This window comes from Berghia stephanieae, unplaced genomic scaffold (genome assembly GCF_034508935.2).
Source record: "Berghia stephanieae isolate SIO BIC M18660-M18661 unplaced genomic scaffold, UCSD_Bste_1.3 scaffold1048, whole genome shotgun sequence".
NCBI lineage: Eukaryota > Metazoa > Mollusca > Gastropoda > Nudibranchia > Aeolidiidae > Berghia > Berghia stephanieae.
In genome coordinates, this window is record NW_027622011.1 from 1 (window position 1) to 14,763 (window position 14,763).

At 37.9% G+C, this 14,763-nt stretch overlaps 1 pseudogene; it reads right to left on the minus strand.

The window, feature by feature from the left end:
* Positions 1-64: 64 nt before the first annotated feature.
* On the minus strand, positions 65-12,098 carry LOC144960915 (CCR4-NOT transcription complex subunit 6-like-B; annotated as a pseudogene).
* Between the last annotated feature and the right edge of the window lie 2,665 nt (positions 12,099-14,763).

Below are 14,763 nucleotides of genomic sequence, written 5' to 3' on the forward strand. Positions count from 1 at the left end.
TTGATTTTATAATATATTTGGAACCTGTTTTAAAAAAGGGATATTTTTCAGACCAATTGTTAAAATGTTTAAAAAATTATAAAAAATAGAAGTCTTTTACAAATAGACAAACAGAAAGGAATTTTAAATGAGGTTGTAAAAGATCCCACCAAATATCAACCTGGACTCTTTAAAAACGTTATCCACAAAAAAAAAATAATCATGACGACTATCTCGGTACAGAATTGGATTGGTTCTGGAAGGCTTGGCAGGAAGTGAGAATTGGGCGATCAGGGGAAAGTGGTCTGACGGAACGAAGGGATGGGGGCAGCCCACAATTTTGTTGGCTCGGAACCATTCTTCGTCCTGGAGGCCCATCATCCCGTGGAGTTTCAAATGGCTGGCCTGAGTAGAAGATGTAGTCGATGATGCCTTTGAAATCAAACCTGTGTGGTGGGGAGAGAGAGAGAAAAAAAAAAAAATATATATATATATATAGGAACCCCTTGTAAAGTAAAGTACTTTATGTTTAGTGGATATTGCAGGTTTTTTTTTTTAGAGACGACCAAAGTATATAATGTGATAGTCTATTTCCAGGATATATTTTAATATATATATATATATGTGTATGTGTGTGTGTGTGTGTGTGTGTGTAAAATGGAAAAAAATCTATCCCAAAGAACCAGTCTACCTCGACTGGGCCCTTTCCAGTTGAGGTAAAACTGCTTTAATGTTTTTTTTGGCTCCACTTTCAGAACTTCCAGAGCATTTCTAAATCATTAAATCTTATTGAAAATAAAAACTGATGCCAGAGTGAACGATTTTTAGGATTTTAAAGCGTTATCTAATCATTGTGAGGGTATACTGTTGATCTGTAAGGTTAAATGTAACGACTACAATATTTATCTCCTAAAATCTAAGAACTTTTTAAAATTTTCAAGTTGGCAGGTCTGCATTACTTTGAGTGTAATGAGTTAATGGTGCGAGTCTGAATTTAAACCAAAAAAATTGTCATTGATCGACTTACGTGTAATTGGTGAAGGGAATGACATCTTTGTAAGCGCTGGTTAGTTTAAAGTTGTGGTTGAGAACGCCGTTCTCATTCCGGTCCTTCATGAAAGCTTTGTAGTTTTGGCCATCAAAGTCGCGGTGTCTCGTTTTCCAGCTTGCCTTTGGACAGGAATTCAAACACCCCTGGAGATTGGAGAGAAAAAAAATACATATGCAAAACAAATTATTGATGATAGGAATTATGCTAATCATAATGATTTCCAAAATGTATCACATTCTTACATCTAAATTTTTGCCCCCCCCCCCCCCCCCAAAAAAAAAAAAAAAAAAAGTTAATTCTTTTCAATTTTTATAACATATCTCCATGCCTTTGTCCAACTCTTTCCATATTCATGTTTGTTTGACTTTAAGATGGAACATGCATAATTTTGGTGACCTAAAACATATAAACGTCCAACAGCCCTATATGGTGTAATGGTGGTTTGGTCTATCTGATGACTTAAAACGTATAAATGTCCAACAGCCTTATATGGTGTAACGATGGCTTGGTCTAACTGGTTATCAGCTATGTTCAATTCCCTTTTGAGGAAAAAAAATTACAGTCTTTTGCCACGGCATCATTAGATCCTGTTGCCGAGGCATTCCATGAAGGAATATAGATAATCCATTAAAACAAGATGTCTGATGTTAACAGGAATCACCCATGTTGTCCAAGTGAGCAAATTTGGGGTTAATAATCTTGCCCAAGGAAAAAAAAAACTGAATGTGCCTGAAGCGGGCTCGAACCCGGAATCTTCCGGATCACAGTGCAATGTCCTTGGCTGAATTTAAAAGATTATATTTTTATTGTTTTCTTCATTCCGATTTGTCTGGCACTGCTGCATTCAAACCGTGTCAGATATTAAATGTGACCCATTGCCACAAAATGGTATTATGCTGGGATGAGAACGACAGTGAAAATTAAAGTTATAGCCTGAAGTTGAAGCAAGACTCGTACCAATGTTTATTGTTTAGTTAAGGGGAAAAGAATAAAAATGCTTAATATACTTAAAAATAAAATGTCATATCTATAATCATTTTAACTTTGAATTTGATTTTTTGTTTTTTGTTTTTGTCATCTGATTCTTCACAATATAATACCAGATCCAGGCAAGTGGTCACAAACAACGGGATGTTGGAGTACAAATCCCATACCCACATACCTGAGTCGGGCAATGAGTTGAAATCTCCACAGAGAATAACAGGTAAAGAGCCGCACATATCAGCCGAATCAACCGAAGGGGTGGAGCATTTGGACGGAACTGCACGGAGGCCTCTTTGACGAATTTGCGTAACTCTTCCACCAACATGATGGTCTGGACCAACTTGACATCAGGGGGCTGTGGGTCCCAATGGATGTGGGCCGTGGACACCATCACCATCTGGCTGAGACCTTTGGGGGCTGGTACGGGACCTGGTGGGGAAAAAAAAATACAACAAAATCAAGTAAAAAAAAAAAATTAATGATAAACAAATATATATATTTATATAAAGAGCATTTTCAGTTTCAACCATCTACAATATCTTACACGTGCAACAGGTTTTGTTTAAAGCACACAACGACGGCAATGTTGCCTTCAGTGTTCCATCTCTCTCTCTCTCTCTCTCTCTCTCTCTCTCTCTCTCTCTCTCTCTCTCTCTCTCTCTCTCTCTCTCTCTCTCTCTCTCTCTCTCTCCACTCCCCCACCCTTTTATCACCTCTCTGTCTTTCTCTCTTCTCTCTCTTTCTCCATCCACTCTTACAAACAGTATATATTCAATCAACCAGTCATCCAGCTCTGCATTTCTATGTTGTCTGCAAACAGGACATGAAACTGACAGGCATCAACTCAAACACGTGGAAATCGCTTGCTGACGCCTGCAGTGGCTGGAGATATGCGGTGAGGGAGGGAATGAAGAGAGGTGAGGAGAGGAAAAAAATAAGTTTGAGGAGAGGAGAGCAAGGAGGAAAGAGAGGCAGCAGAACCAAACACCAGATACAAAGTCAAACTACGTGTGCAGCAACTGCGGTAGAGACTGCCATGCGAGGATCGGTCTGCTGAGTCACATCCGTCGCTGCTCTCAACAAGACTGATGAGACCAAAGTCACACAGGTAGGGCGCAAACCATCGTCTCTTGAGACGGAAGGATGCCTACTAATATTAAATCCACTTACTTGCTTCATAGGCAGCAGGTTTTGTCCGAAGCATGGCAGCGATGGCAATGTTGTCTTTGGTGCTGACCCTGTTGATCATGTCGGTGTCGGTGTTGGAGGCACCATCTTTGGTGGCTAGCTGGCTGAACTCAACATGGTGCTCGTTCACCTTCTCAAACCTGAAACACAAAACACATTTAGATCAATTTGGTATAAATCAAATTTGTTTTCGATTTTTGTTGACACTTGTATACGATGTGTTTGTGTGTGTATGATTGTGTGTATTGTGTATATGTATGTATGTATGTCATATATATAATGCAAATTTTCACTCACTATATTATTGGCTGAGACGACTCGTTTCTGTGTTTTTTACACTTCTTCAGTGTAAAAAAACAAAAAAAAAAACACAGAAACGAGTCGTCTCGGCCAATAAAGTGTGAGTGAAAATTTGCATTATATATTAGCTCTAACCACCATTATCGAGCACTTTCGTACCTACAAGTACCCACCAACACTCATAAATATATATATATATATATATATATATATATATATATATATATATATATATATATATATATATAGTGTGTGTTGTGTGTGTGTGTGTGTGTGTGAGTAATATATTTATGTACAGTGTGTATATGGATGTGTGTGCGTGAGTGCGTGTGTGTGTAATTGGATGCGTGTGAACTTTTGTTCATATGTCTGAATCTGCAGTGTGTAATGTTTTTTACTGATGTGAAGCGCCTCACACAGAAACGAAAAGCCGTGCCTTTAGTTGTTCAGTGAACTCAACCTGACCTCATGCCTTACCACCCAGTCAGCCCCTTCGCCTTCGTGGGGGCGTGACCTCGGGGTCATGATAACAATTACCTGTTGAATGATTGTTACTCCCAGTCATTACGCGTGTTTGTTTACTTTGTAAACCTGCTATCCCAAGTTTAATATGATCATGAACGCAAAGAAATTTACAGAAAGAAAATATTTAGAAAATACTTAGTATTATGATATAAATTCGATTCTCATAGTGTTAGTTGAAAGGAAGTTATTGTTAATTATAAATTACTCATATTTTGAGAAATAATTAACTTACTTTTAACTTTACCCCCAAATTGCAAAAAAACGACACGCTCAAATGCAATAAAACTTGGTTCAACTTAAAGAAAAACATTAAGAAAATTTACTTATGTCGTCTCTAAATGGACTTGTCAATCATTTCATAGTAATAGCCGTTTATATTTGGGATACCGTAATTGTTTCGTATAAGTCACCAAAGTACACAATGAAGACAATCTTTTCTCACAGTTTGAATAACAGAAAACATAGATAATTCCAAATTCCGGGATGGTTTTAAACATTTATTTGTACAAGGCGTAAAGCGTAAATTATGTGTATTATCTATCTGACTTTATGTGTGTATGTGTATTTATTGTCTGTCGGCGTGAGCGTATGTGTGTCAAGACGTAGGAGAGGGAGGTGGGGGAGAGAGAGAGAGAGAGAGAGAGAGAGAGAGAGAGAGAGAGAGAGAGAGAGAGAGAGAGAGAGAGAGAGAGATAAATAAATAGATAGATAGATAGACACAGAGAGAGAGAGATAGAGATTAGAGATAAGTAAAATAGATAGATAGATAGAGAGAGAGAGAGAGAGAGAGAGAGAGAGAGAGAGAGAGAGAGAGAGAGAGAGAGAGAGAGAGAGAGAGAGAGAGAGAGAGAGAGAGAGACTAAAATGGGGGAAAAACATGATTCTCAGGAGAGGGAGGGAATCCAAACTCCTGCTCTATTATGTCACTTTTCTTTCAGTCAAAAGTCACATTATAATTTCAAATTGTTTAGGTGTCTCTACCTGTCTAATACTTTGTAAACTGTCCTGTATTGTTTCTTGATAATTTACTTGATATTTTCTGTCGTTCTTTTCTAATCTTATCTTCTATTCTGGTACATGAGACTGTAAGTCAGGGGAAACTTGAAGAAGACTGGTTGTCATTATAACATTGTCTACTGTGATTTCTGTGGAGTGTGATGAATGTGTGTCTTGCGTTGTGTTTAAGGTTTGAATGTCACTTGACTGCCTATCTTTAATGCAGCCGACTCGTATGTTTGTAAATGTTTTGTACACATTGCACATTGTAATGTCACTGGGGACAAAATCTGTCCACAAATGCTGACTGTTTTTTACAATAGTCCGGGAGTTTATTAAAAACTCTTCTCCTTTATATACTTTCATGTTATTGATTCTTTTTACACATTTGTAACATATCACTTTTGAATGTGTTGTTTCTAAGTCTTTACCAATATCAATATCAAATAACAAAAGTATTTCACATTTGAAATCTTTACACAGTAATCTTTAGCGGTTACGTTTTTTTTTCTTTTGAGTGAGTGCTGTATAGCCACATACACTACAAAGTTCATTTAAAGATTTCATGTGGGTCTCTAAAGTGTGATCCGTTTGCCTGTATGTACATTGCAAGAAAAAAAATATTATAAAAGATTAAAAGACAAGTCCATTAAACGTTTTTAATCATTAGAAAGCCCAGAGAATGTTAGATGCGCCGATACAACTTTTTAAATAATTGGATGTGTCAAAAGTTTTATATTAATTTAAAAAAAAAATAAATAGCTCCTGTAACTGATTTTATTCATTGAGTTTTTCAGATGTAAATAACTAAAGAACTAATCACAGCAGAATAATGAAACCCAGACACAAATATCAAACAAGAAAAATGCAGTTATATCCAAGCTTTGAAAAATATGTTGTGAATTTAAAAGAGGAGTAGCAGTAGACTGAAAACAGGAAATGCCGTTACTCAATTTATATGTTTTTGGATCGTAATGCATTGTATGAATTTTTAATTCAGAAAAGTGAGTGGAGCAGGCACTTATGTTGGTAACAACAAGATATGAAGTGAGTAGAAAAGTGCCAGAAGACAATAGAGAATAAAAATTTTTTTCGCGGCGGTGGTGGGGTTTGAACCTGCGACCTTATTGGTACGACAACTCCGCCTGGCAGGTGAGAGCGTGGCTCTACCGTGTGAGCTATCCACGAACACAAAAATATTCGTTTCAAACCCAAAGTCATTTCTAGATCCCTCTCTCACCCACTTCTTGAGATCGCCGATTCGTTCACCACCATCGCAAAGTAATTTTGACCAGCAGTTAAGCTTAATAGCCAATATTCCCATCACAAACATATAACATAGAAACGATTGAGACATTGAGTATGCTCCGGTGTATGGGGTGAATTTTTAATTCAGAAAAGTGAGTGGAGCAGGCACTTATGTTGGTAACAACAAGATATGAAGTGAGTAGAAAAGTGCCAGAAGACAATAGAGAATAAAAAAAATTTTCGCGGCGGTGGTGGGGTTTGAACCTGCGACCTTATTGGTACGACAACTCCGCCTGGCAGGTGAGAGCGTGGCTCTACCGTGTGAGCTATCCACGAACACAAAAATATTCGTTTCAAACCCAAAGTCATTTCTAGATCCCTCTCTCACCCACTTCTTGAGATCACCGATTCGTTCACCACCATCGCGAAATACCACGCTCTCACCTGCCAGGCGGAGTTGTCGTACCAATAAGGTCGCAGGTTCAAACCCCACCACCGCCGCGAAAATTTTTTTTATTCTCTATTGTCTTCTGGCACTTTTCTACTCACTTCATATCTTGTTGTTACCAACATAAGTGCCTGCTCCACTCACTTTTCTGAATTAAAATTCACCCCATACACCGGAGCATACTCAATGTCTCAATCGTTTCTATGTTATATGTTTGTGATGAGAATATTGGCTATTAACTTAACGCTGGTCATAATTACTTTGCGATGGTGGTGAACGAATCGGCGATCTCAAGAAGTGGGTGAGAGAGGGATCTAGAAATGACTTTGGGTTTGAAACGAATATTTTTGTGTTCGTGGATAGCTCACACGGTAGAGCCACGCTCTCACCTGCCAGGCGGAGTTGTCGTACCAATAAGGTCGCAGGTTCAAACCCCACCACCGCCGCGAAAAAAATTTTTATTCTCTATTGTCTTCTGGCACTTTTCTACTCACTTCATATCTTGTTGTTACCAACATAAGTGCCTGCTCCACTCACTTTTCTGAATTAAAAATTCACCCCATACACCGGAGCATACTCAATGTCTCAATCGTTTCTATGTTATATGTTTGTGATGAGAATATTGGCTATTAAGCTTAACTGCTGGTCATAATTACTTTGCGATGGTGGTGAACGAATCGGCGATCTCAAGAAGTGGGTGAGAGAGGGATCTAGAAATGACTTTGGGTTTGAAACGAATATTTTTGTGTTCGTGGATAGCTCACACGGTAGAGCCACGCTCTCACCTGCCAGGCGGAGTTGTCGTACCAATAAGGTCGCAGGTTCAAACCCCACCACCGCCGCGAAAAAATTTTTTATTCTCTATTGTCTTCTGGCACTTTTCTACTCACTTCATATCTTGTTTACCATCATAGTGCCTGCCCAACTCACTTTCTGAATTAAAAATTCACCCAAACCGAGCATAACAATGTCTCAATCGTTTCTATGTTATATGTTTGTGATTTAGAATTGCTATTAGCTTAACTGCTGGTCAAATTACTTTGCGATGGTGGTGAACGAATCGGCGATCTCAAGAAGTGGGTGAGAGAGGGATCTAGAAATGACTTTGGGTTTGAAACGAATATTTTTGTGTTCGTGGATAGCTCACACGTAGAGCCACGCTCTCACCTGCCAGGCGGAGTTGTCGTACCAATAAGGTCGCAGTTCAAACCCCACCACCGCCGCGAAAAAATTTTTATTCTCTTATGTCTTCTGCACTTTTCTACTCACTTCATATCTTTGTTACACATTAGTGCCTGCAACAAATTTTGAAGTAATAAAAATGCACCAAAGACATAGAGATCAAAAATTTTTGGGGGATGGTGTGGGTTAACCTGGAACTGTGGTCAAACTTTCCTTTGCGATGGTGAAGCGGGATCTCAAAGTGGGTGGAGTATACTAAGACAAAATTTGGTTTCAAACCAATATTTACTGGACCTCTCACATCGGAGAGCCACGTCGTACACCACCAGGCGATATTGTACCATAGGTTAAGGTTCAAAGCCACACCACCACAGCAAAAATAAATCTTGTAGATTTTATATGTCCGTGTTGGGTCACTTTTTAATCAAATATAACTTATCTTGTACAACAAGATATGAAGTGAATAGAAAAGTGCCAGAAGACAATAGAGAATAAAAATTTTTCGCGGCGGTGGTGGGGTTCGAACCTGCGACCTTATTGGTACGACAACTCCGCCTGGCAGGTGAGAGCGTGGCTCTACCGTGTGAGCTATCCACGAACACAAAAATATTCGTTTCAAACCCAAAGTCATTACTAGATCCCTCTCTCAACCACTTCTTGAGACCGCCGATTCGTTCGTACACCACCATCGCGAATAATTTTGACCAGCAGTTAAGCTTAATAGCCAATATTCTCAACACAAACATATAACATAGAAACGATTGAGACATTGAGTATGCTCCGGTGTATGGGGTGAATTTTTAATTCAGAAAAGTGAGTGGAGCAGGCACTTATGTTGGTAACAACAAGATATGAAGTGAATAGAAAAGTGCCAGAAGACAATAGAGAATAAAAATTTTTCGCGGCGGTGGTGGGGTTCGAACCTGCGACCTTATTGGTACGACAACTCCGCCTGGCAGGTGAGAGCGTGGCTCTACCGTGTGAGCTATCCACGAACACAAAAATATTCGTTTCAAACCCAAAGTCATTACTAGATCCCTCTCTCACCCACTTCTTGAGACCGCCGATTCGTTCGTACACCACCATCGCGAATAATTTTGACCAGCAGTTAAGCTTAATAGCCAATATTCTCAACACAAACATATAACATGGAAACGATTGAGACATTGAGTATGCTCCGGTGTATGGGGTGAATTTTTAATTCAGAAAAGTGAGTGGAGCAGGCACTTATGTTGGTAACAACAAGATATGAAGTGAATAGAAAAGTGCCAGAAGACAATAGAGAATAAAAATTTTTCGCGGCGGTGGTGGGGTTCGAACCTGCGACCTTATTGGTACGACAACTCCGCCTGGCAGGTGAGAGCGTGGCTCTACCGTGTGAGCTATCCACGAACACAAAAATATTCGTTTCAAACCCAAAGTCATTACTAGATCCCTCTCTCACCCACTTCTTGAGACCGCCGATTCGTTCGTACACCACCATCGCGAATAATTTTGACCAGCAGTTAAGCTTAATAGCCAATATTCTCAACACAAACATATAACATAGAAACGATTGAGACATTGAGTATGCTCCGGTGTATGGGGTGAATTTTTAATTCAGAAAAGTGAGTGGAGCAGGCACTTATGTTGGTAACAACAAGATATGAAGTGAATAGAAAAGTGCCAGAAGACAATAGAGAATAAAAATTTTTCGCGGCGGTGGTGGGGTTCGAACCTGCGACCTTATTGGTACGACAACTCCGCCTGGCAGGTGAGAGCGTGGCTCTACCGTGTGAGCTATCCACGAACACAAAAATATTCGTTTCAAACCCAAAGTCATTACTAGATCCCTCTCTCACCCACTTCTTGAGACCGCCGATTCGTTCGTACACCACCATCGCGAATAATTTTGACCAGCAGTTAAGCTTAATAGCCAATATTCTCAACACAAACATATAACATAGAAACGATTGAGACATTGAGTATGCTCCGGTGTATGGGGTGAATTTTTAATTCAGAAAATCCATTGTATGCAGCTTTACCTGCAGGATTGACCGCTTGACCCTGAGGTCAACCTGACCTATACCGTGAGTAAAGGCTCGCTCAGGCACGTAATTCGTGGGTGTGCTCAAAGCTTCGGCATAAGCGCTATATAAATGTACATTTATTATTATTATTATTATTATTATTATTATTATTATTATTATTATTATTATTATTATTATTATTATTATTATTATTATTGTCATACTTTAGTAATGTCAAGACCTAAGAATTTAAACTAGAAGACAGAGTGAATATTTTGCAACTGGAAGAAAAGCAGACAATTTACATTATTCCACCCCTCATCCATAAATAGAGATGTGTAAGATATCAAGGTTTAGAGTAACAGTTTATGATGTCAAATTATCAAGTGATAAATTTAATTAAAAATTAGATTCTTAAAAATGAAGAACCATTTTATGATTTTGAGCATGTCTTTTATTCAAAGATTGGAATCGACTGATAGGTAAAATTAATGATTTCTTAAACATTGCGCTTTGGGATTCAAACTTTATTCCCAATGAGCACTCACAAGCTCACACAGCTATTGGGAGTACATCCAGAATTCCAAAAACCAAGAGTGTAAGAATTGTATATTCTGATGTACTCTGATTTTTTTTTAAATTCTCCTTTTGGCCAGCATAATAAGCTAAATCATGAATCATTCATGATCAATTGTGATGATGTCAAAATGTTTCAAACTCGACATTCAATAAAATAACATTTAACATTTGATACCCCTACCAAACTGCATTTGTTGTTCATTTGTCTTCATTTGGAATCCAACAGAGTTGCTAATTCAGGAAGCGCAAAAATTTACTGAACTTTTACGCAAACATACAGACCAACCCCTTTCTGAATGCTGATCTCGAGTAAAAAGACATTATGAACTTACTTTTTTTTCCAGTTTAGCAGTTGATTGGAAAATACTGAGGATTTATAACATACTGAATTCCGTGAATTAAATACGTAAAATTGACCACCTTGATCCATTATTAAAAAGAAAAACACTCACTTGGATTTTCTGTAGAATATGGCACAGCCATCCACGGACATTTTCTCCTTATCCGAGTTCATGGTCCTCACCCTGGACTTTGGCAGGAAGATGCTCTCGTAGCCACGTTTGGAAAGCTGAGGCATGAAGAGGCCGTAATACTGCTCCGTCTCTACTTCCTGGCAATACAACAAAACAACGAAAAGTTGTTGAAATGGGTATTTGACAAAAGCTACAGTGCCATATGTATTCCTCGTCCTTGCTCGGACAAAATAAAACATTTAAGACATGTCCGTGAAAACGAGGAATACTTAAAATTTGTACCAACCCCCCCCCCCCCCCCCCCCAAAAAAAAAAAAAAAAACAAAACAAAAAAAAAACAAACAAACAAAAAAACAAACAAACAAACCAAAAAAACAAAAAACAAAAAAAGAAAGAAAGAAAAAGAAAAAAATAAGGAGGGTAAATTTATAAATTTCCGATATTAAGATTTGTATAAGGAATTCATGAAAACAAAGAATAAGAGGACAAAGAATGAATACTGCACTGTAACATGAAATGGACAAAAACAATTACTTGCTTTCCTTTTAATAAGACACCAGTCTACATTGCAAAGTATTTTCCACCAGATCTAACAGTCCCAGCTACCCAATCACTGCTTGGAGGACTTCGTTAAGTCCTCCTCCTAGGTTTGACAGTTTTTTGTTTTTCTTCCCCAAGATGATGGTCATTTAAATCGATTGATATTTGAAGTAAGGACGAGTTTTCTGGCCAAATTTTAAAATATGTGTTTCTCCAGAGTACGACGGTATTGTGATGAATGTCATTTATTTGATCGCGAGATGTGATTATTTTTCTTTTTCTCGTTTTTTTTTTTTTGTTTGTTTGTTTGTTTGTTTTGTTTTTTTTAATTTGGTCTTTACCTGTAGAGTGATAATGTCAGCGTCACCGGTGATGATGTCACTCATGATGCCTTTCTTTCTGTAGTCCCAGGATAGGGCCCAGGTGGGGCAGTAGCCATACATCTGTTTGGTGCACAGCTTGTCTGACAGGACGTTGTAGCACATGACAGTGAAGACGGCTGTAGAGAGAAAAAGACAAGATGGGGAGGTGGGAAGGGGAGGGGAGAGTTGGAATAGATTAATGAATGGGCCTTGGATAAATAAATAACTGTGCGGCTATATTATGGTCTAGTGGTATTACACTCGCTTTCGGATCGGAAGGTCACGGGTTCGAGCCTCCCTCTCTCGGCGCATAGCTGAGTCCTTGGAAAAGGCTCTTTACTCACATTTTCTCACCGTAGTAAGGTAAAAAAAATAATGGGTACCTGGCCGTTAACAGCGTTGTCTATGTTGGAAAAAATTGCAATATTATAGCCTAACAGGCATCATGTCCAGTTCTACATGTTACGTGTTGCTGTTGGTCAGATACCCATAGTAAAGTGCTTTGAGCACGTTCGGGGATATTGCGCTACAATAAAGCTCAATTAAAAAAAATAAATTATTGTATATTATGAAGGATGTATAAATGAATATGAGTAGGTGACGTTCAAAACGGCCTAAGTCACATCCTGATAGAAAATGAGTTTAAACAATCTCAAGCTATCTTTTGGACTCCATGGAATCACCAGAGAAAGTTTGTAGTTTTAAAACACTCAGGATGTATTGTTCTATGAGGCACGCAAGACAAGGATTCTCCTCTTTAAGTCAATGAATAAATGAGAAGAAACAAAATGGCGATTTTCTTTGAATGACGAAAATGGGACTTGGTGCATATTGTGGAAAGTCATCTACTCATATTATTATGAATGTATGAATACATGAATGAAGAATTATAGGATAATTGGCTATTGAAGGTACAAATAAATAAATGGGTAATGTATTTCAGAGTGAATGAATGAATGAATGAATGAATGAATGAATGAATGAATGAATGAATGAAATAATGGATGGATGAACCAATGAATTTATTCATTTAAAAAAAAATTGATGAATAAATAATTAATCTTTTTTTAATGAATTAAAAAAAAATTAATTAAACTAATGATTTATTAATTCGCAAATCAAAACAGTCCAAATAACAGAATGAATAATGAATGCGTAAGTAAGTAGACCCATTTGCTACATGAATGAGGTGATGAAAGATTTTATGGGAAAGTGACAGAGTGATCGATATTCTTGTTTAGTTTTGAGACCGATAAATTACTACTAGTTGCTCGTGCAAGCGTCGGGGAAAGAAAAATAAATAAATAAATAAATAAATAAATAAATAAATAGATAAATAAATAAATAAATAAATAAATAAATAAATAAATAAATAAATAGATAAATAAATAAAGCAATCAATCATGAAAGGGGAAGGTAGGGGGTGGGGGTGGGGGCGTAGAGATAGGGAGCATTTAGAGTACATTTGGTGCAAACCAACAGGGGTGAGAGTGTGCGAGTTGGGGGGGGGGGGGGGGGGGGGGGGGGTTAAAGACAGAGAGATCATATATATATATATATATATATATATATATATATATATATATATATATATATATATATAAGAGAGAGAGAGAGAGAGAGAGAGAGGGAGAGAGGGAGAGAGAGATGGAGAGAGTATTTAGAGCACATCTGGTACAAACCAAGAGAGAGGGAGAGAGAGAGAGAGACAGAGAGAGAGAGAAAGAGAAGGAGAGAGTATTTAGAGCACATCTGGTACAAACCTAGAGAGAGAGAGAGAGAGAGAGAGAGAGAGAGAGAGAGAGAGAGAGACAGAGAGAGAGTATTTAGAGCACATCTGGTACAAACCAAGAGAGAGAGAGAGAGAGAGAGAGAGAGAGAGAGAGAGAGAGGGTTAACTTGAGGCTATCAAAGAGTCTATCTAAAGTGAAGAGAGTACACTGGGTACAATCTATAATAAAAACCGAGGCAGACGTCAAACACACACACACACACACACATACACACACACACACACACACACACACACACACACACACGGAAAGACAAGCCGGACAGGACAGCCATAATATAATGTGCACCTTGAACAGTGCCATTGGGTGCGTTGATTATGATTGGATGGTTAGACAACGTAATGTATAGATGCTGTGCGCTTGGCAAAGAAACTCACAACATCGTCATCCGGAAACAAAAAACAACAACGGACCAACACACAAAACTAATGTGTACTCTTGAACGTTTATAGTCTGATAAATACAATTTAGTGAAATCTAATCATAAAAATGGCTGGCTAAAAACAATAACAAAGAGCTGGGTGACGTAAAATTCATTCCGTCTATAAATAGAACGAAGTAAAAACTCTCAAATCTGGGACTTCACGGAAGAACCAGGGTTTAGAGTTTTAGATAAGATGAGGCTCATTTCAATTAATCGATATGTATTTGAAGACCACAGGGGAAAAACGGTCAAAGTCACATTTTTTCAACTTTGAGATAATCAAAATTAAAGTTTGGAAACCCATTGAAAACGCCATATGATAATATGAATTGAACTGAATGTGAATTACTTAACATATATATTTTGACAACAAGCCATATAAAAAACAAGCTGATTTTAATACCAAATTATTGTGACATTAAAACAGTAAGTGTCTTTCGGACTTTGATCGTTTTCCCCCTGTGGCCTTCATTTGAAGGACGAGTTTTCTGGACAAAATCTAAAATACGAGAAGTATTTTTTTATAGAGGAGGACAGAAAACTGTATCATTAATTCGTTTTATAAGTGGTGTAAAATTTTATCTGTATCATCATCTAACATCGGTTGACCTGATGAGGTCAACTCGATAATGCTTTGTATGAAGATAGGAAGAAGAAAAAAAGTTACTTTACAATAATAAAG